The sequence below is a fragment of the Lepisosteus platostomus genome, chromosome 15 (assembly GCF_059453375.1).
Source record: "Lepisosteus platostomus isolate fLepPlt1 chromosome 15, fLepPlt1.hap1, whole genome shotgun sequence".
NCBI classification, from domain to species: Eukaryota; Metazoa; Chordata; class Actinopteri; order Semionotiformes; family Lepisosteidae; genus Lepisosteus; species Lepisosteus platostomus.
In genome coordinates, this window is record NC_142625.1 from 3,637,340 (window position 1) to 3,659,569 (window position 22,230).

Here is a 22,230-nt window from a genome sequence, read left to right on the forward strand (position 1 = left end):
GTCACGACTCCAGCAGGATTTGATCACAGACCATGTGACATGGGAGTCTGGAACCTAACCCACAGTGCCACCGGCAAGGTCACATGGAGAGTGCTGAAAAAACACTACAGAAACATTATCAACAGACAATGTACAGCGTGTACTATTCTTGTGTTGCGGTACATGAATATAATTCTATCGTTATTAATTTCTTTAGATACGCGATTCCATATTATATTCCCGTTTAATCAAATTCTAAAAGTATGCTTGTTGACTCCGGTATCACGTTAGTTAAAGACTTCGATGCTTAAAATGTTTAGGGAGAAATGGGATACTGGTGTGTATGTTTTCTTTAAAGTACTGAGACCAGCCATATACTGTATGTTTAAGTTCCAAAATTAATATCGTTTATGGCCTTCACACGCGTTACAGTATGTTCCTATTCAAATTCCATATAAATATTCAATACTTAAACGGGCACAGTTAAGACATTAAATATACATATACATACTGTATACAGTACAGTTTGCATACGGTAATATGTTTATGTTCCTAAATCAATCTATTTTATGAGCATGTGAAAGGCATGGTGAATCGATTCTCAAAAATTACTGTACTTTGCATGATTGCAAAATGCTGTGGTGTTACTTATACAAAGACGGTCAATGAAAAAAAGAATGTGGACCAGTGGACCAGACTTTGAGTTTACAGCTTGTCCAAGGTCATTCATTATTAATCCTATTAGTAATATCTTCGTTAAAGACTTTGTTGGCGACAGCACAAACATGAGAGGTTGAGCTTTATTAGCTCCACCTTGCGGAAATTCCGGATACTATTATTTTACTTGCGGTATTATAGGAGAATTTACGGTAACTCACGGTAGACTGCTTAAAGCGCACCGCAAAATAATGCGGTATCGCCCGCTCGTTTTGAATGGCTGCATCTGTAACCTCTGTCAATTCCCTCAAAGTAAAAGGGCCCTCTATATCTGCCCTATCTTGCTCCGTGAGCGTTGATGTCACAGCCCCCAAAACCCTTTCGACAGCATCCTCTTCTATCTCTCTTGTAGAAAAAAGGTCTTGATAGAATTCTGATGCTGCCTCTAACATCCCCTCCCTGTCAGTCACTACTTGCCCCCCCTGAGTCTCTAGCCCCTCCACCACCCGTCTGCTCTGTCTCTTCCTTACCCGGCTGAACTGAAATGTAGAACATGTTTCGGAAAACTGCAACTTCTCTATGTACAATTTAAAAAGGTAATGACGAGCCTTCCCTCATGATACCTTCTAAGTCTGTCTTTTTGCTCATTTATCTCTTCCAGATCAACTGGCAGCCCATCATTACAGTTCACAAACAGTCTATGCAGTTCTTCTTGCAAAATCCTTCCCTCTTTCCTCCCCATTCTCTGCCTGTCCTTCCAAACCTTTCTGGTCTCCTCCTGGATCCACTTCTTTACTAGATCCCACCACTTCAAGATGGGAGTCTGCTCCCGTCTTGCATTAATCCAAGACGCTAGCTTTTTTCTGATGAAATCCCTATATCCAGCCTCATTCAAAATTTCTGTGTTAAGTCTCCACACACCCTTTCCAAAATCCATTCCCCCACCTGTGCCAACCACCTCCAACACATCATGGTCAGAGTGCCAGAAAGATGTTGTCAGCACTCTCCCTATCCCCAAACCCCTGGAGGTAAAAACATAGTCCAATCTTTTTGACACCCCTGTTGCATTCCGCCACGTAGGACCTGCTTTTCCCACTGTAGCTCTTAACACACTATCCACCAACCCATACTGCACTAGCAGGTTGCGGACGTTCCTGACATCTGGACTGTCCTTGTCCTCAAAATCAATATTAAAATCTCCTCCCATAATAATCTTATTTGTCAAACAAAAGGGCACAAAGTTTACATAAAAGGTGTGGCGCTGAGAAGCCACCGCCGGGGCATACACCCATATAAACCGATAACGACACTCACTCACCATCACATCCACACTCATCAGTCTTCCAGGCACCCCAAGTTCACTCTGCCCCACCACAAGGTCATGGGACCCAAAAAGGATCCAGACACCAGAGGAATGCACCCCACCCTCACTCCATCTGGGAGCTCTCCTATCCCACTCCTTTGTAAAATCTGCCACATCTCTGTCATTTTTCAGATGAACTTCCTGCAAGAAACATACAGTGAAGTCCAAAGTTTTTTAATAACCAAACACCGTCACTCTCTTAACCTTGTCCCTCAAACCCCTCACATTTATGGTTAGTATTTTCAACATGAGAGATTTCAAGAGGTCTTCAACATTTCTGTCCCTTGCCCAGTGCCTTAGCAAACCTGAGATGTGTATATATGCTTCCCTCACAGTCTTTTCAAAACTTCCATAAACATTAAGCCCAATCACAGTCCAAAAATAAACTTCTTGTAGAAGGCACACATCAAAGGTCAAAGTCCTCTGTGACTGGAAGACAACCTCCCTTCTTACCCTATCTCTCAAAACCCTGGTATTTGAAATGAAAATCTTCATGGTCACAAGTGAACCTTTAAGCCTTTTCGGCCAATTTACTCAAAATGTCCATTGCTGCCATGTACGCATTCTGGACTGTCGCTTTGTGATGCCCACTCACAAACAGCTTCATGATTCTTCTAGTATTCCCTTCCTGTTCAAAACTCACGCCCTGAAACATTCTCAGTATATTTCAGTATAACCTCACATTCCCATTCACCCACTCACACTTCTTTAAAAAGCCAGGCTAGGCCTCCAACTGCTTCATAAACTTCCCGTCCTTCCTGAAGACTCCCGCAGCAAAGGCTGCTTTTGCCTTCCCCGCGTTTCCTCTCCACTGCCTCTCTATGTCAGAAAAGAGGCAGTTTTTGGACCTTATTTCCGTGTGAGTTCTTCCATACACTTGGAAACGTTTCACTTCTGTCCCTTCACTCACACATTTGTACTGAATCATTTTCCTTTGGAGCTCCTGATCTTCAAATCCAGCAGGCCAGTGAACCTTATTGCTCTTTTCATCCCACTTACAGAGCTAGACGAAATCCATGGGGAGCTCAGAGTTGAGCCAGAGGCCCTCCTCTCTCCCCTTCTTCAGCAACAACTTCTACTTGAGCCCCCACGCCTTTGGTGAGTGTCAGATTTCCCCCCTCACTATTCTCTGTCTCGGGTATACAAGAGGCCCCTGACGACCCCGAGGAGCCTCCAGACTGGGGATCTGCCAGCTCCTCTGCCCTGATTTCACTCTCCTCTTCGCCCTCAAAAGGCATGTCCAGGGCCTCAGAGACGATTTCGATTTTTAAGAACTTTATTTTCTTTTCACAAAAGAATACAGGGCATCACAAATTAGAAAGCTTTACACTAATATACATACTTAAAACAGTATATATGATCACGTCTCATTACATTTTGACACGGTACCAGTTACATAGCAACACTTTCTTTTGTTCTGGTGCAAATCACATTCTTTACTTAAACATGAAATTGTTTTTCACAGCATCTTGAGATACTGTCCTATGCCCTCTGTTTCCCACAGATTTTCAGCTTCCTCCCTCCCTTCTCTCCACAGATCTCTGAGGTAATAGTTCTCTCGGGTGATGAACAGGGCCAAGTTAATTGCTGCCTTGTCTGGGACCTTGATGCCTTTGAACACCCTCATGTTCCTCACTCTCCACAGGGCATCTTTCCCACTGTTCACCACGGCCCAGATCCTGTCAAACACGTCAGGAGGAAGTTTGACAGGAGAGATGCCGTATAGAACAAAAGCAGCGGTCAGGGAAAATTGGGGCGAGAGAGCTTGCAACCAGTCTTCAAACTGGGTCTAGAAGGCCTTAACAAAAAAGCAGGACCACAGGAGATGGGTCACAGTCTCCTCCTCACCACAGCCCACCCTAACGCAGCAAGGGCTGGGGGTGAGGCCCCTACGGTACAAGAATGTTTGCACCGGTAAGCACTGGTGGATGACACTGACAAGTCTCTGTGAACATTGCCATCAGGGGCTGACCCATTTGAACTGAAACGCAATTTAAAGCGCCTCTTTCTGGTCCAAAAACCCCTTTTATCCATAACCTTCACCCCTATGCCCTGAATGTCCATAAATCTCTTTAAAAAGCAGACAATGTCCTCCACAGGTACATAGGGGTTAAACATTGCCACCGTCAGTGTCCTTAGTTCCCGAGCAAAAAGGGGTTCAACATAGTAATCAACAAAAGGCTTTTCGTCCTTTCTGTGATTTGCAACTTCCCAAACTCCTCTAACTAGGTTCTCCGAAACAAGAGAAACATCAAAGCATTTCTTACCGGGGAAGTCTTGAATGCAATAAACGTCCTCGGGTTCAAGGTGCAGAGCATTGCAGATCACTTCTTCAAATGATCTCGAAGCAAGTTCTGTCCTCTCTCCACTGGCTCGCAGCACAAAGCGCACGGCGTGTCTCACTCTTCCTTCTCTTGATGTTGATCCTTTCTCCATTGTAGTCGAAAAATGGCCGGAAAAAATCCGCCACATAGAAAAAAAGTTTCGAGTAGTCCCCGAAAACCAGTGATTCCTCTTTCCTCTTTCCTCTTTCCTCTGGCCAAGCATCAAGCTGCGATCAGGCCACACACTTGATCTTAGCCAAAAGGCCGAGAAGCGATGCCCCCAAAGGAGCGGACCGACGCGCGGGCGTTCCGCTGGCGCACAGTGGCGCAGGCTGACTCCTCTGGAGCCCGGGACCCGCGCAGCTGCTGGCCTCCCTGCAGCCAGAGGCCTGCCGCGGGACTCTGCTCCCCCTCTCTCTTGCCTGCCTGCCTGCCTTCCTGCCAGTCCCGGGCGGGGGCCCTGCTCTTTGATCTTCTGTCAACGGCCTGCCTGCTTGGCCAGAAAGCCCTCCTGCACCAATTCCTCAGATACCCGTGGCGCAGCGTCCATTACCACGTTCACACTACTCGCATCCGTAACCTGGTCATTCCCACCAATTTGAACAGTGTCCTGGTCCATCGCCGTCACAGTCGCACTCTCAGGTTCCTCTGTCTTCTCCCTTGGCGCCCTCGCAGCTGCTGCCTCCGCGTAAGATTTCTTCCTGCTGGGGCAAGTGTTGTACAGATGCTCCTGCTTCCCACACAGATTACAAGACCCCCCCCACCCAGCACTCTGCAATAACATGTCCAATAAGTCCACATCTTCTGCATACCACGCTCGCACAATCCGCTGCCATATGCCCGTGGTCGCTGCACTTGCGGCATCCAGAGGGCTGTCCCGGATAATACAAATAACCGTTGTCCGCCCCAAAGGAAAAGGTCGCCGGGGGATGAACCACCCCGCCTCCCTGAGGCCCACTGGGCCTGAGGCGAACCAAAAACTTTCTCTTACAAGTCCAGTAACCCCCGGTCTTCTGACCGGCACTCTGAATGTCCACATATCTTTTCAGAAAAAAACAATGTCCTCCTCAGGCACAAAGGGGTTGTACATATGTACAACCAATGGTCGCAAATCCCTGGCAAATAACGGTTCCACACGATAAAAACTCAAAGGAGCATGATCTTTACCAGTCCCCACTCTGTCCCATACTTTGCTACAAATCGCAGCAGACACAAGAGTCAAGTCAATAATCCCTTTTCTTGGGAAATCCTGAATGCAAAGCACATCCTGCTGCTTCAAGGAAAAAACTTTGGCTACAATCTTCTTCTCGAACCATGCTCTATCCACCAATCCTTTCCTCTTCTCCAAATCCTTCACCACGAAGCGCACTGAGTCCCGCATCTGCCCCTCACGGGACAGAGGGTCCCCAGCCGCCCTGAAGTCGCCGATCTCACCTCTTGTCGTCATCATGGAAGCCCCACATTCACCCCCTAAGCTTCATCTAGAGCGATTCCGGTGGTGGTTTTTTCTTTCTCTGGACCTTTCGCTTTCCTCTGATCCTCTGCTCAGCAGTCTTCTGGAAAGGCTCCGCAGCAACCTCCAATCGTCAGCCTTCCTCTCCTCCCGCTGCCTTCCCGACCCCCGGACTAAGACCAAAGAACTGCGGGCTTGCCTGCTTGAACCCTGATCTTAGCCAAAAGGCCGAGAAGCGATGCCCCCAAAGGCGTGGACCGACGCGCGGGCGTTCCGCTGGCGCACAGTGGCGCAGGCCGACTCCTCAGGAGCCCGGGACTCGCGCAGCTGCCGGCCTCCCTGCAGCCAGAGGCCTGCCGCCGGACTCTGCTCCCCCTCTCTCGGCCAGCCTCCTTAGCTTAGGCCCCTCCCACCAGCAGCAGCTGTGCCGAGCGAGCTGCAAGCGAAAGCGGACCATCAGCACCTGCGGCCATAGGCAAGGGGCAGCGCTCTCTCGGGAGGGACGGACACACACCCACATGCCTGCCTGCCTGCCTGCCTGCCCAAAAAAAGAAAAGAATGTATATACTAAGTATTTTGGAGGGAAAACGCCCGGGAGCCAAAAAGGGCTCCCCTGCCTGCTGAGAAAGCACCACACACACACAAGCCACGCCTGCCTCCCTAGAAAAAAGATGAAAAACGCACGGGAGCCGAAAAGGGGCCGGCCTGCTTGGCCAGAAAGTCGAGACGCGGGGAAATGCACAGAGGGAGGACGGGAATGGAGTCGGACACGGAGACGGGGAGGGGGAGAAAGAGACACAGAGACACACAGACGGACGAGAGACGAGACCGGAGAAGAAGGAGCTCCAGTCCACCTTGCTTGCTTGCTTGCTTGCTTGTTAGTTACGTCTGTCTTTTCACCACTGAGAGAAGGTAGTGCACCGTTCCCGGAGGCGCTGCAATACCGGGCCGATGTGTGGAGAGGACGGAGCAAGCTCCTGATCCAGCTCCCTGTTCCAAAAATCCATTTAATATGTGGTCCCCCGATGGGGGACGTATCAGATATTAAACTGATAAGAACAGATTTTTTTTTATTAAAGTACAAAACGAACAAGGTATCACAAAACATCACAAAACAGCACAAAAATATATCACCGAAAACATCCAGTCCTCGAGTTTTCCGCCGCTCTTTAGCCACATGATAACCCCATCTACTATAATCATGTCTTTGGACTTGACGTAACTCATGCTTAACACGCCCACTTATCCCCTGCACACCCACATCACCCCCATACTTCACCAAATGGTTTCTGCAGTCCCATAAAACCAATTTAATCAAACTCACCAGTAACCACAACAAAAAGTCTGTTCTCTCATCACCCTTGACCAATTTCAATCCCCATATAACCACGTGCTCAGTTAGTTTAAAATTCGTCCACAAACTCGTAAATAGGGCTCGATGTTTAACCCGGACTGATTGTGCTACCCCGCAACCCCAGAACACGTGAGCAAAAGATCTGACCTCGGCACATTCAGTCCTTGGGCATACTGGAGACCTTGTCAGACTGTGATGGCACACAACCTCCCGCACGGAAAGCCTCCTCCACCCACACAACCAATTCAGATCATTCATCCTATTGGGTAATCTCAATTGCGCCTGTGGTCCGGGACATAATACCCTCATTGAAATCCCCTCCCAAAAAGACCCGCCTGTTGGTAGTACTCCAGGGCGCCAAATCGGAGAAGAAACCTCTCCTCGCACTGCACTCTGCTGGTGCATATACACACATCAAATGAATTTTAGTGCCCGCCCACACCCCATCCACCACAATCACCCTCCCTGGACTCACAACAAAGAAATCAGTTTCCTCCACCACCGTGCTCCCAAAAACAATACCCACCCCTGCTGAATGCACTCCCCCCACACTCCACCGGGATTTCAAGCCGCCCCAATCCCTCGTGAAACGTTGAATGTCCCCTTCTCCTGCTAAGTGCACTTCCTGTAGGAAGCACACGTCGAACCTTTGTTCTCTTAGAGCCTTAAAAACTGCAGTCCTCTTCATTCTGTCCTTTAAGCCTCTCCCGTTGACTGTATGAATGAGAAGACTCATGGTGGATCCAGGTCTGTCTCTTTCTCCGTGCCATCGGACTGGCCGGAATTAGAATCCTCTGAGCTGTCCGACGCAGGTGAGTACCCACCCGGAGTAGGATAGTGCGGCCCATCCTCCCATCGATGTTGTATCGATTATGTCTGGAGCAACCGACATAGACCTCAGGTAAGACCTGCCCCTCCTCCTGACCTGAGCCGGAGACTCTTCCCAAACTGGGCCACCTTACCCCTGAAGTAAGAGACAAGATGTAAAAAGGGTTAATAACTTAAGTCAGTTCTGCCTGAAAAGTAGACTTCTAAGCAACAGGGGTTTATGGCAGGAAAGGGGGTTAACTGATAAGGATTCCAGATGTGAGCAAGGAACCCTCTGGGGGCATAATCTTAAACTGACCATTTGGCCAGGGTCTCTTAACTGGCCAAATACCATGACCCCCCCACCCTTACCATAACACCAAATGACGTCTGAAGCAGCAAGCAAGGACTATATAACCTAAAAGTTTGTACCGGCACATCGAACAATACTTCGGTTTTGTTGTTTCTTGCGGGAAACAAGACTTCGGCTTTATTGTTCCTTGCATGCAATAAACTCATCTGTTTTACTTCATCTCGGGATCAAGAACCTTATTCTTTCTGTTACAACACCCCTCTGCTTCAACCTCCATTTCTGGCAAATGCCGCTCCTCCATCTCCTCATCCTGAAACTCCTCCAAAGGGTCCTCCGTCACCTTCTTCTCCTCCTCTGCCCCAGAATCACTCTCGACCGCTTCATGTCTTCGCTTGGCCAGCACTTTCCCCTGCTCCTGCTCGCTTTCCGCCGTCTCCGGCACTGTAGCATTTTCCTCTTCCGTATCTGGGTCAGCAGGGCCTTGCTGACCCAGATACGGAACTTCCGCTTCCTGCGGAAGTGCGGCCACCTGTACTTCTGCATTGACAGGTGCTACATCCGTTTCCACACCAGCAGCCTCTTCCTCAATCACAGGAGTGACCTCCTCCTTCTCTCCATCCACTCTCAACGTGCCATTGTCATATTCTCTCACTCTTCGTACGTCCATCCACACACAGTTCTTAAACAGATGTCCATCAACCTCGCACAGGGTGCACACTTTCTTCCTCTTTCCAGTCCAGAGACATGTCTAAGCAGAAAGGCTGTAACATCATCATCCTCAATGAAAGGGTCATACAAATGGACCAGCACCACACGGAAATTATCATGATAGCAACCCAACACTTCGAAATCCCTCACAAACTCTTCATCCTTCTTGTCTGCGTATCTTGCAGACACCCTCTTGTATGTCTCCTCTTCTCTAAAAGTGACATCAATATACTTCACAGGCCTATTCCCTTGCACACATAGAACCTCTCCTGACTGTAGGCCCAAACACCCAAACAAAACATAGTCTTCGAACTCACGTCTCCCGGGCAGTTCTCCCCCTCGCATCCAACGAAAGCGCAAAGTCCACTTCAGCTTGGAAACCTCCCCAGGCCAGTTGTAGGAGTCAAACCCTTCTGCCACCCTGGAGGAGGCCTCCAGGTCAGCTCCTCGAAGGGTCCACTCCAGTCCAAGCAGGGAAACTTCAAAAGCAATCCACACTATCAAAGCAATCCAATGGCAAGATGTAGTCGTCAGGTAAAATCCTGGTCTACAGGTCGTCGCAATCCTCTTCCCGATCTTAGACCAAAAGGCAGAGAAACGATGCCCGATGCCGATTTTTTTATTACAAAATGTGACACACCACACAATCAACATATAACACAGAAAAACAATTCTTAATATCAACTGATAACAATCCAAACAACCAAACAACCAAACACAGCCATAATAACAACCAAAAATATGAAATAAACACAATGTCACACCATCATACCATACAGAAAACCAAAACCATCTTAATTGTTAACAAAAACATTACACAGCAAAAACAATGCTTCCTTGCATCAATATTCAGCTCTCATAATTCAAAAACAACCAACCCACATACCTGCATTCCCCAACACAATAGACAACAATTTACATACTCCCACCCCTTATGCAAAATTTAACAAACCCTCTGAAGCCCTACCCCTAAGCTCTCCATCACCGCATCGAATTACAAATTTCCTCCAAAACCTCACTGCACTCTTGTTCCGTCTTCTCCAGCACACGCACTCCTACAAATTGGTTATCACGTATCCCATACTCAAAGCGTAATTGCTGGTACTTTGGTTCTATGGGTCATGTCACAAACATCATGCCCTCTTTCATTCTTCTCTGTTCCAAACCTGCTGATGCTGCAACGTGAGTACCCTTCACTGCCGGGAACCCCTCCCTCCTTGCCAACTGAGGCCAAATAGGATAAATACGCTCTTCCCTTTCCTTCCACTATCTGTTCCACTCCACCTCAAGCTCTGCACTCAGTTTATCTACAGATGCAGCCATTCATAGTGCGCAGTACAGACACGTACCGGAGGCAATTGGCTACGGGCTTGCGCATCGTGACACGTGTTGACGCAAAATACCGCGGTACGTGATTGGTTGACCGACAGGGGCACTCGTGGTGCGTTGGTCGGTCGTCGAAAGATTTAAATGTCTTTACTGTGCCCATTTTAGTATTGAATATTTATATGGAATTTTACCACTGAAGTAGCTGAGCATAAAAAGAATAGGAGCATACTGTAACGCGTGTGAAGGCCGTAAATTATATTAATTTTGGAACATAAACATACAGTATATGGCTGGTCTCGGTACTTTAAAGAAAACATACACACCAGTATTCCATTTCTCCATAAACATTTTAAACATCGAAGTCTTTAACTAAGGTGATACCGGAGTCAACAAGCATACTTTTAGAATTTGATTAAAAGGGAATATAATATGGAATCGCGTATCTAAAGAAATTAATAACAATATAATTATATTCATGTACCGCAACACAAGACTTGTACACGCTGTACGATGTCTGTTGATAATGTTTTGTAGGGCTTTTTCAACACTCCTCATGTGACCTCACTGGTGGTGCTGTGGGTTAGGTTCCTGACTACCATGTCACATACTGGGTGTTTGAATCCCGCTGGAGCCATGACTCCATAAAATGTTTCCCTGGCTCAGAGATTAAATAAAAAATAAAATAAAAAATATGTACCCAAATGAGCCTGAATCTTGCATATTCAATGTCACATATCTCCAAAAAATCACAAATGTTCACAAGTCCACAAATGTTGTGAAATATACCCTAATAATCAATAACATCCCCAAATGGTGTCCAAATGTTCCACAAAGTTACCAAACATAACATGTCCCCAAATCTTTCAAAAAGTCTCTGAATTGTACCCACATTTTCTGTTTCCCAAAAGCTTTCCAAATGATTTTTAAACACTCCTAAAAGTTCCCAAAAGGTTCTAAATTGTACCCAAATGTTCCAAAATGTCCATAAATATAATCAAATATGTTTTGACAAAATTTTGACATGTCCCAAAATGATCCCATATATCATGGAAATGTGCCCAAATAAAATCAAATGTTCGGTAACATTCCCAGACATTCCCAAAAATCAGTTCAACTCAATTTATTTTTATATAGTGCCTTTCACAACAAGATTGCCCCAATGTGGTTAACAATGCAAGTAACCATACATTTTGTGAATACAGAAAAGAAGACCAGAAGACAATGGAGGAGAGGAACCAAAAACAAACCTCTAGGGGTCCAAGGTCAACTGGCTGCCCAACCCCTCTGGGCATGCTAACATTATACAATTAAAAAATGAAATAAATGAATGAGGGTATTAATCCATCCATCCATCATGTCTTCTGTTTGTCAGTACTCCATGCAAATCTCTGTAGACCAGCAAAATTCTCCTAAATCCATGGCAGTGATGCAGCATCCAACTCATATGGTGCCCAGCCCGGGCACCATGCGGACATGTGGGGAGGAGAATAGGATAGTTTGGTCAGTACAAATATATCTACCTGGTGGGCAACACAGAGACACACAATGGCATGTACAGCAGCGCCAGCAGCCATAGCTGCAGCAGGATATAATGTAAAGTGTGAGTAGGCTAGGCTGAAGTAATAGGTCTTCAGTCTGGATTTGAACACTGAGATTGACTTGGCATCCCGAATATGGGGTGGGAGACTGTTCCATAAGCTAGAAGTCCTGTAACAAAAGGACCGCCAACTGTTTTTTTATTAATGCGTGGAATATGAAGAAGACCTGCATTCTGTGATCTACTGGCAACTCACAACTGGCAACCCACTGAAGCTAAGCAGGTGTGAGCCTGGTCAGTACCTGGATGGGAGACCTCCTGGGAAAAACTAAGGTTGCTGCTGGAAGAGGTGTTAGTGGGGCCAGCAGGGGGCGCTCACCCTGTGGTCCACGTGGGTCCTAATGCCCCAGTATAGTGATGGGGACACTATACTGTAAACAGGTGCCGTCCTTCGGATGAGACGTAAAACCGAGGTCCTGACTCTCTGTGGTCATTAAAAATCCCAGGGTGTTTCTCGAAAAGAGTAGGGGTGTAACCCCGGCGTCCTGGCCAAATTTCCCATTGGCCTTAACCAATCATGGCCTCCTAATAATCCCCATCTATGAATTGGCTTCATTTCTCTCTGCTCTCCTCCCCACTAATAGCTGATGTGTGGTGAGCGTTCTGGCGCACTATGGCTGCCGTCGCATCATCCAGGTGGATGCTGCACATTGGTGGTGGTGGAGGGGAGACCCCATTACCTGTAAAGCGCTTTGAGTGGAGTGTCCAGAAAAGCGCTATATAAGTGTAAGCAATTATTATTATTATTATCTAAGCAGATGACTTGGATGGTATACATTAATACATTCCATTAGATAGACAGGTGCCTGACCTCCGAGAGCCTTGCAAGAAAAGGATTTTGAAGTCCACCCTGTACCTGACAGGAAGCCAATGAACAGAGCTAAGTAGGTAATGTCGTCGTACTTTCTGCTCCTAGTAACAATTCTAGCTGCTGCATTCTGAATTCGCTGTAAGGTGTTGAAAGAGTGGTGGGTACAAATGTCCCAAAGTGTTCCACAGTGTTGCCAAACGGATTCCCTAATGGACTGAAATGCCTCTAAATGTTCCAGACTTCCACAAATGTATCCAAGGTGTACCCAAATGTTCCAAAACCTTCCCCAACTGATTTGAAATGGACTCAAATGTCTAAGAAATGTATACATGTTCCATAATTATACCAATCATTCTCAAGAGGTTCCTCAACTTATCTATAACATTCCAAAATATTCCCAAAGAACTGTAATGTACTCAGATGAGCCCTAGAGGTTCCCAAATGTTGCAAAATGTAACCAAATGTTCCATAACATTCTTACCTCCCCCAAAGGTTTCCAAATACCTTGAAATGTACCCCTATGTCCCCAAGAATCCCCAAACAGCCTTTAACATTCTCCAAAGGTTATGAAATGTTTCAAAATGTACCCAAAAAGTTGAAACATGAAACGCAGGCTAACTCTGTGTGTAGGAAAGGACCTCAGTGGTGCACCAATCTCTTATCATACAGAGCTTCAATTACACAGCCAGTTTAGATATTTGGTAACACTTTATAATAACTTTCATTAATAAGTCATTAGCAAACATTATATAATGCTTAACAGATCATTAGTTCTACCCAACCACTCCCTAGGACACATTGCTCTCTTCACTGCGGTACAGACTTTGTCAGATCAAAGCCCAATGCCCATAAATGTACTAATAGATAGTAAACCTTTACAGTGGATGAATAGTTTCAACTTTAGATTAGGTACTGCAAAAAGATCTACAACTTATGAATACATTATGTCTGTAAAGATGTAAAGTGTACAGACTTTTGAGTTACAGGTCTGTAGAATGTAGGCCTCTGAGATTTTTTTGTATGCAGTGTAACATTGTATGATGTATATATTTATGCATTGTTTAGTTGCAATATTTTTTAATAAATCTGTTTGCCCTAGTTTTCCTCCAATTGTATTGGACATCTGCCTGACCTGCGTTAGAGAACATGAACTCAAATGACAGAAGGAGCCTCAGGCTGGAATCAAACCTCAGAGCAACAGAGCTGAGCGACATGGTTCCAGAGGGTCTTCATGAATATTAAATATTCGGTACAAGCAGCAAAGGAAATTAAGAAGATGTAGATGGAATTCAAGACTGGACAAACACCTGGCAGATAACTTTTAATATTGCAAAAGTCGGCATACAGGAAGCAGAATCACACCATACAGAAACATACTTCTATATACTTCTCATACCCTTAAGTAACAAAAAAAACTTGCGGTGCAACCACTAAATTCAGTTTGTTAACCGTTCGTGCTGACACTTTGAGAATCAGAGAGACTTGTGATGTCAGACACATTCAGATACACTTTAATAAGTCATCTTTTGTGTGAATAACTGTGCAGTCTGCTGCAGGGCAACACCTAACCCTGCCGTACAATGTGCTGATCTGAAAAGGAATAGAGACCTATAAATTGGATAAAGTGATCATACTGGTCTGAATGCCACTGTGTGCTGTCCTGGTAAAAATATAAAACTATTCTAGAAACGTTTGAGGACTTTTTAAAACAATAAGCTCACTTTAATCACTCTGTTCATCATAGTAATTTGGCTGATTTCACTTCTTTTATAAAGTGCTGTAACAGAGAGAACTTGTAATGTTCAAGAGACTGATTTTGCTCCGGCGCCTACTGGCAAAGATTCAGCCTGAAAGTCCTTTATTATACAAGATGTGCAAGAAGCTGAGACCTCTGAGCTATATTGAAGTGTGTTCACATCCTGAGCTACACTCAGCTCTACACCAAGACCAGAACTGACATCCAGGCTAAATCTCCACAAAGGGAAGTGCTCAGCCTGCTCTTAAAGCCCTCCCACAGCTGAAGCTCTTTAACACACAAACTTTGTTCAGGTGTGATCTCCTAGTAACCCCTACCTCTCAAAGAGAGATTCCACACCCTGAGCGATATTACAATATGTTATTATTGTTGTTATTGACGATACAAATTGACCATTTAAAGCTCTAATTATGGAGGAAGCAGCTCAGAAACTTTGCTTATTCTTAAAAAAAGAAATGGGATAAAATCTCTGGCAGTGTTTCTGGCCTGTAGTGTTTCAGTCTTGCTCACAGTCTCACATTGGTCACTGCTCTCTGATGAGGACCAGCTGATGGCCTGTCACAATTATCTTTTAATCTCTTGCTGGAAGTAGAGCTTAAAACCCTTTACAAACCCTTTTTGTCAAATCCATGTTTTTGTTTCATTTTAGCCTCTGTTGGTGGACTTTGAAAAAGACCTGTTCATTCTGGATTGGAAAATAATTTTAATACTTTAATGAACAGTTTGTACAATCAAAAACCTTGATTATTAATGATTTAACACAGGAAGTCTAATGGGTCTCTGTAGGATTTTTTTAACTGCCTCACATTCTTCATCCAATCCACCCTCCCCTGTGCATCTTTTCTTTTATCATCACTGACTATTTCTTCAAGCAATTCAATGTACCTACACATCACCTGAATTTCTCTTATTTTTTTACTGTTGTTTACCATTCCAGTGCCATTGATGGATGTTTCTTTCTCTTTGGTCTTTCATCAGGAGCCTGTCTGGCACACAGAGAGTGTTGTTGGCAATCTTTTGTTTTCCTCTACAACTGTTCTATTTGTTCTATTTTCATAAGAACCAAGCTAATCCTGTGCTCCATCTCCTTCAATTTGAAGATAATTGGATGTAATTTACATGGTCATCAGCATAGGACTGATTCTGAACTTGTTCTGGTGCAGTTAAAAAGTATTGCAGATAATTGTCTGAGCATAGACATTGTACTTTGTTAGAGACCAGGATATTTACTCAGAAGATCTACTGTGATGTCCTATAGTGTCATAGTGCTGTAAGGCCTGTGACCCCAATAAGAATAAAATGTTTCACCAAATTATCCATTTGAAGTGAAACTGAGCAAATAGAGGCATCTACAGTATTAGCTATATACTGAGGCTGTACTCAAACCAAAAATTAAAAGCATTTTTAACATTAAGGAGAAGTTAAAATTAATTATTGGAATGTAAACATTAAATAGACTTAACCTTTCAAAATCCTAGAAAATATTCTAATCCGGAAAGGTTTTTCCCTGATAGATACACTTTATACATCTGTTTCAGTGCTCAAAGTTGGCTACACCACTCTGATCCCCATTAATACTGTAGCTGTTAGTTTTGTCTGCAACTCAACACTTTGACTTTATACATCGTAAACAACAATTAGAAATTTCTTAAACGATTATGGTTTCTAACACTGTGAAACAGTCAGAGCTCATTTGTATTCACATTCCTTATTTTAGGCGAATGAATTGTTTCATTAAAATTGTGTGTGAGTTCTGTAGCAAAGTTTTCCTAACAGGCTGCTGTGCCAGTGAGGAAGATGAGAAGCAGGGGCAAGAGGAATGCTGGAAAAGTGTCTCTTGACTCTTAAACACCCACATCCAGGATTAATAAATAAACTGCAAATTTACAGACTAGAAAATGAAAACAAAGATATAAATGAACACGGCATCACTAATACTCTCACTGTACTACCTGTAACTAACTGACAGATTGCATATCTAGTACCTGTTAGTGTCACAGAGGCAATTTCCAACTGGAATGAATTCCATCAAACATTTTGTAATATCTCTGGAGGTATAGATAGTAGAGATCTAGTCTAGGGCTTAAATTGAAGCTAACCCCTTGGGCAATAAATGTAAACCACGTTTCTAACATGTCTTACTGTGTCCACTCACCAGACAGAAATATCCAGAAGAAAAAGACAAAACAACAAGAAACAGATTTTTCTTAATCAAAGATCAATTTTTCACGTTGTGGTCCTGAAAAAAAAAGATGAAAATTCTTGTAGAACTCTGTGTGTCTCCCAGCCTGGATACAAAATTGAGACAAATTGAACAAATATATAAAATTCAACATATTTTTTGTAAAGACAGGACCTGGAATGGTATTGCTCACATACCTGGAAATTTTGTAAAAAGTATTGAAAAATAATAAAAAGCTCTAATAGCTATTTCAATTACTTTACAAAGCCTCCAGAAACTGAAGATGCTATTGCCACTGCCCTCCATACTGCCCTCTCACACCTGGATAAGAAAGGAACATATGTGAGAATGTGCTGTTTGTTGATTACAGCTCAGCATTCAATACCATAGTGCCCTCAAAGCTCGTCATCAAGCTCCAGGACCTGGGACTGAACACCTCCCTCTGTAATTAGATCCTGGACTTCTTGACGGAACGTCCGCAGGTGTTGAAGGTGGGCACCAACATATCCTCTACCCTGACTCTAAACACTGGAGCCCCCCAAGGCTGTGTGCTTAGTCCTGTCCCCAACTCCTTATTTACCCATGACTGTGTCACCTGGCATAACTCAAACTCCATCATCAAGTTTGCGGACGGTACAACAGTCATTGGCCTGATCACAGATGGTGAGGAGTCTGCATACAGGGAGGAGGCATGGTGCCAGGAGAACAACCTCTCTCTTAACATCAGAAAGGCAAAGGAGATGATTGTGGACTATAGGAAACATCAGGGAGGAGACCACACACCTATTCACATCAATGGGACGGCAGTGGAGAGGGTCAGCAGCTTTAAGTTCCTGGGAGTTAATATCTCAGAGGACTTAACCTGGACCCACCACACCAACACCGTGGTCTAGACAGCACGGCAGCGCCTGTTCTTTCTCCGCAGGCTAAAGAAGTTTGGCATGCCATCACATATCCAGGCCAACTTCTACAGGTGCACTATTGAGAGCATCCTGACTGGTTGCATCACTGCCTGGTATGGGAACTGCTCTGCCCTGGATCGCAAAGTATTGCAGAGGGTGGTGAAGTCAGCGCAGCTTATCACCAGCTGTGAGCTACCAAGCATCCAGGAGATCTACTCAGCTAGATGTCTGAAGAAGACCAGGTCCATTCTCAAGGACCCCAGTCATCCCAGTCACAAACTGTTTTCCCTCCTACCGTCTGGTAAACGGTACCAAAGCATTCGGTCCAAGTCCAACAGACTACGGAACAGCTTCTACCTCCAGGCAATAAGACTGCTAAATAGCCAACCTGCAGCTCCATCAGCAAATCACCTGTAATGGCTACATGGACACACAGTTTTCACTGTATTCAGCATAACTGCACTACATGTACATATTGCATACACCATGGACACATAACAGCGCTACTCATGTTGAGTTTTATTCAATTTAAAAAAATGTAACCTCAATTTTGTGATTTTTGTGATCCTTCTGATCCTTGTGATTTTTGTGAGCTCGCAGAAAAAGACATTTCATTGCCAACAACTACTGCTGCACACCATATTGTTGTGCATTTGATAAATAAACTTTGATTTGATTTGATTTTATTTGATTTGAACTGCTAGAGAGGATGAACTACAATTCATTGTTTTCAGGCAGTAGCAAAAATTCCTACCTAGGCCTAAGTTCCTACCTTCCCTTCTGGTCGGAAACAAAATGAATGACATCAATTTGACGCTGTTAGACCAACTTTGTCAGAGTTTTCTTCCTTCCCCTGTGTCTTCCCTTCTCCTTCTGGTCAGTAGGTGTTGGTCCATTTTTGTTTTCAGGTTGGTAGGTGTTGCTGCTGCTTGTGGGTGGGTCTATGCTAATGAGCGAACTGCCCCCATAGCAATGGTCATTGTCAGGCCATTGACAGAAGATCAGGGCCCCCGCCAGTGCATTTGGCTGGCAGCAGGTGACAGCAGGAGTGGAGGCCAGGTGGCCACCTGCTGTAGGGAAGCCACCAGCTGTGCCTTTGCAGGGCTCCAGAGGAAACGGCCTATCCTGCAGTCCACTAGCGGGATGCCTGCTGCTCATTCCAGTGAGGGTGTAGGTTTTATTGTTTTGTCTTTTGTAGAGGATTTTCTGCAAGTCTGAGTCTTTCAGGCTAGGTGGATGTACTTTTTGGCCATAAGAAAGGACGTGGTGAAGTTTAGATGTGGAGAGATAGGATGGAGATCAACCACGAATGGGCCTGCTAAATGGAGAACCTTTGTAGATGAAGTGCTTCTCAGGACACTGGATTTGGAGTTGGAGGACATCTACTGCCTTCAAGATTTTCCAGGTAAAAAGATCTTTGACTTTGCCTTGGTGTCTGCTGCTCAGTATTCAAGACTAGGGACAGGAAAAAAAAGAAAAACATGAGCTTCTAAAATACTTTTTCATTGAGTCTTTGTTTGCAAGAGAGCTTAGGCCTCTGACAGTACATCTGTTCAACCCATATGTGTTGGAAGAAGATATTTTTAAAAGATTAGTTGATGTATAAGGAACTGTATGATAGGATTTTGTATTATCTGGGGCAGCCACTTGTGTGCAGATGTTGTGGAGCAGCAGGACATTTTGTTGTAGATTGCACTACAGAGGTGTGTAGTAGATGTGGCACAATAGGTCACTTGGTGTCTGCTTGTGCAGAGGAAATCAAATGTAATTTGTGTAAAGACTGTTCGCAGAGGGTGAAAGACTTTGCAGCTGTAAGCAGTAGGGACATTGGCAGACCAGTCATGTGAAACAGTCTTGTCTGCACATGTTTCTGCAACAGAGTAAAAAAGATGGTGGCACCTCAAGGTTTTTTGAGGGAGTGTGAATGGATGAATGAATGAGAACTTCTTATCCAGGAAGAACTGAGTGTTGAGGGAATATAATGGAGTATAAGAGAAATGGAAGAAAGGTTTTAGGTTTGTTTGTGAGTGAAAAGTGGAGGTAAGAGATGTTTATATTGGATGATTTGCATAAAATGATGGGGAATAAAGAAGGAAAGTAGTAAATAACAGAAAGGTGAGGATTTTAACATTAAATGTATAGAGATTGGGAGACAAAGTAAAGAGAACCTCAGTTTAAACTTGAGGACTTTGGATTTTGCTGTTTATTTTTTGCAGAAGATGTTGAGGTTTTTACACATGAAGGGAGGATCAAGAAGGAGTACAGGAGGGGTTTGCACCTCTGGAGTGGGGATTTTATTTGGGGAATTTTGACCTGATAAAAGTTGCCAGGTAGAGGTACCTGGAAGGGTGTGTAACACTTCCATTTGCTATGGAAACAGATGTTTCGTATTAGTGATCGTGTATACTCCGGCTGTTGAGAGCAGAGTTCTACAAATATTTACACTTGGTTTGTATAACTAACCCTCTGGTAACTAACAGAGGGAGACCTTCATGTGGGTTTGAGGGACAAGGATGATGCAGGAACAAGGCAACAGGCAGTTTTTTTTAGTTGACTGTGCTTTTAGAGCCATGGGTGAGAAGGTTATGGATGTGTTTCCATAGTGATTTTTTCCTCCATAGCCTCTGCTTTATCACTTATACAGTCAGCCTATTCCAGAGACCTTTTCATTGTCTTACTATGAGCATGTAGATTCCAAAACTCTACGGCAGCAGAAGTGAGCAATTACCTGCTCGAAAATGAATGTGTTCCCAAAAGCATATACTGCACAATTCTACAACATTTGCAAATATTCCCGATGCATAACAACGTTGTGTACTCTGCATTGTTCCATTTTATATCGTGACAGGAGAATACATTGTATTAATCATTGTTGCTGGTGGGTTTTGAGTTGTTTACTTCTTAGACTAGCTTGCAGAGAAAGTCATTGCCCTGTTTTGTCTATCACTTAATAAAAGTGATGTAGAACACGTTGTTACTGTGAATTTGTTTTTGTGCGTTTATAATAGTCCTCGTTGCCCCCTTTTGGATTAAAATCGCAAACGCATGTTTTAATTAAATGCTTGTATTGATTCACAATCTGACAATGCAAGACGGAACAAAAGCATCTGTGAAATCACGTTCCCGAATGTCCCCACTGCGCTCGACAATCTTGGGAAGAACACAGAATGGCCCATTAATAAAATTGTGGCAACTTTGGTCCATCAGTTCTTCCTTCCGGAACTTGTAAATTGCATGGATCAGTTCTTGCTTTTTGCTGGGTTTTGCCATTTTCTGAATATAGTATTTCAGGGAATGCCATACCATCTTTATTGGATTTAACTCTGGGGATTCAGCTGGAGTTCTCACCTAGTTCACTCCCTCTGCTTTAAGCCTCCCCTTTGCAGCTGTGAGTTTTGAGTCATTGTCCTGAAGGAAACAGTGCCTTGATCCAATGTGCTCCCTGATGTATGGGACAGCATGCTGTTTGACCACGACTTCCTCAAAGATCCATTATTCCTTTGAAAATAAGAAGTGGTCCCAGGCCTCTTCTAGAAATAGCCCCCCAAACGTGAACCTTCAGTGGATATTTTGTCTTTGGCTTATTCAGATCTGCCCTTTTTTATGAAATCGACACCATTGAAAACTGTTCCAAAGCCACTGTTTCATCAGTGAAAAGTCCATCATGAAATGCTTCTCCCTGTTCTATCCATTGAAGCACTTGCTTGAGCCTTTTTTTATTTTTTATTCTTATCATATGGCATGTTGGTTTTTTTTTATATCTCCATCTAAGCCCTCTGCGCACTCTTCTTATCGATGTCGGACTCGTGTTCACACCGAGATCAGCCCACAGCCATCTTTGAAGATGAGCTGCTGATAGCTCGTTTTCCTCCATCACTTTGTCAGTGGCTCACACAATAGAACTTGGAGGGTGGAGAGAGACAGTTACGCAAATAATTTCTGTACAGCTGGTACATTCTGACAACAATTGATTAAGACGATCTGTCAAAGTGCAATGAAATAAAATATGCTGGACAGAGAGGCAGACATTATGTAGAAGACAATGATAATGATTTATGTTGCATTGTCAGATTATGAATCAAAGACACTTAATTTAACAAGCATTTGCAATTTAAATTGGAATTTGTGTAACAGGAACCCTTATTATTTCTCTCTTATCAACACTTGTTAATAAAATGCTTTTATTCATTCATAATCTGACTCGCATAACTCACATTCCCGAATGCCCCCCACCCCGCTCAACAATCCTAGGAAGAACATGAAACAGCCTGTTAATAAAATTGTTGCAATTTTGTCAGTTCTTCCTCCCAGAACTTGTAAATCACATGAATCAGTTCTTGCTTTGTTCAGGGTTTAGCAGTTTTCCCGAATATAGTCTTTCAGGGAATCCCAAACCATCTCTATTGGATTTAGATCTGGGGATTCAGCTGGAGTTTTCACCCAGTTCACTCCTTCTGCTATAAGCCTCACCCTTGCTGCTCTGTGTTTCGGATCGTTGTCTTGAAAGAAACGGTGCCTTGATCCAAAGTGCTCCCTGATAAATTGGGCAGCACAATAAATTGACCACAACTTTTTTTTTTCACTATCCATAATTCCTTCAAAAATAAGAAGTGGTCCCGGGGCCTCTTCTAGATATCCCCCCCCAAGATGTGAACCTTCAGTGGATATTTGGGCTTTGGCTTGTTCACATATCTC

General features: G+C 44.1%; 1 long non-coding RNA gene and 1 other non-coding gene across 15 annotated transcripts in view; both read right to left on the reverse strand.

The window, feature by feature from the left end:
* LOC148647685 (uncharacterized) overlaps positions 1-22,230 on the reverse strand; it is a 663,201-nt gene that overhangs the window by 347,152 nt on the left and 293,819 nt on the right. The window lies entirely within an intron of this gene.
* On the reverse strand, positions 6,687-6,874 carry LOC148647693 (U2 spliceosomal RNA). Its single transcript, XR_015926956.1, has one exon. It is a non-coding gene; the product is annotated as a U2 spliceosomal RNA (small nuclear RNA).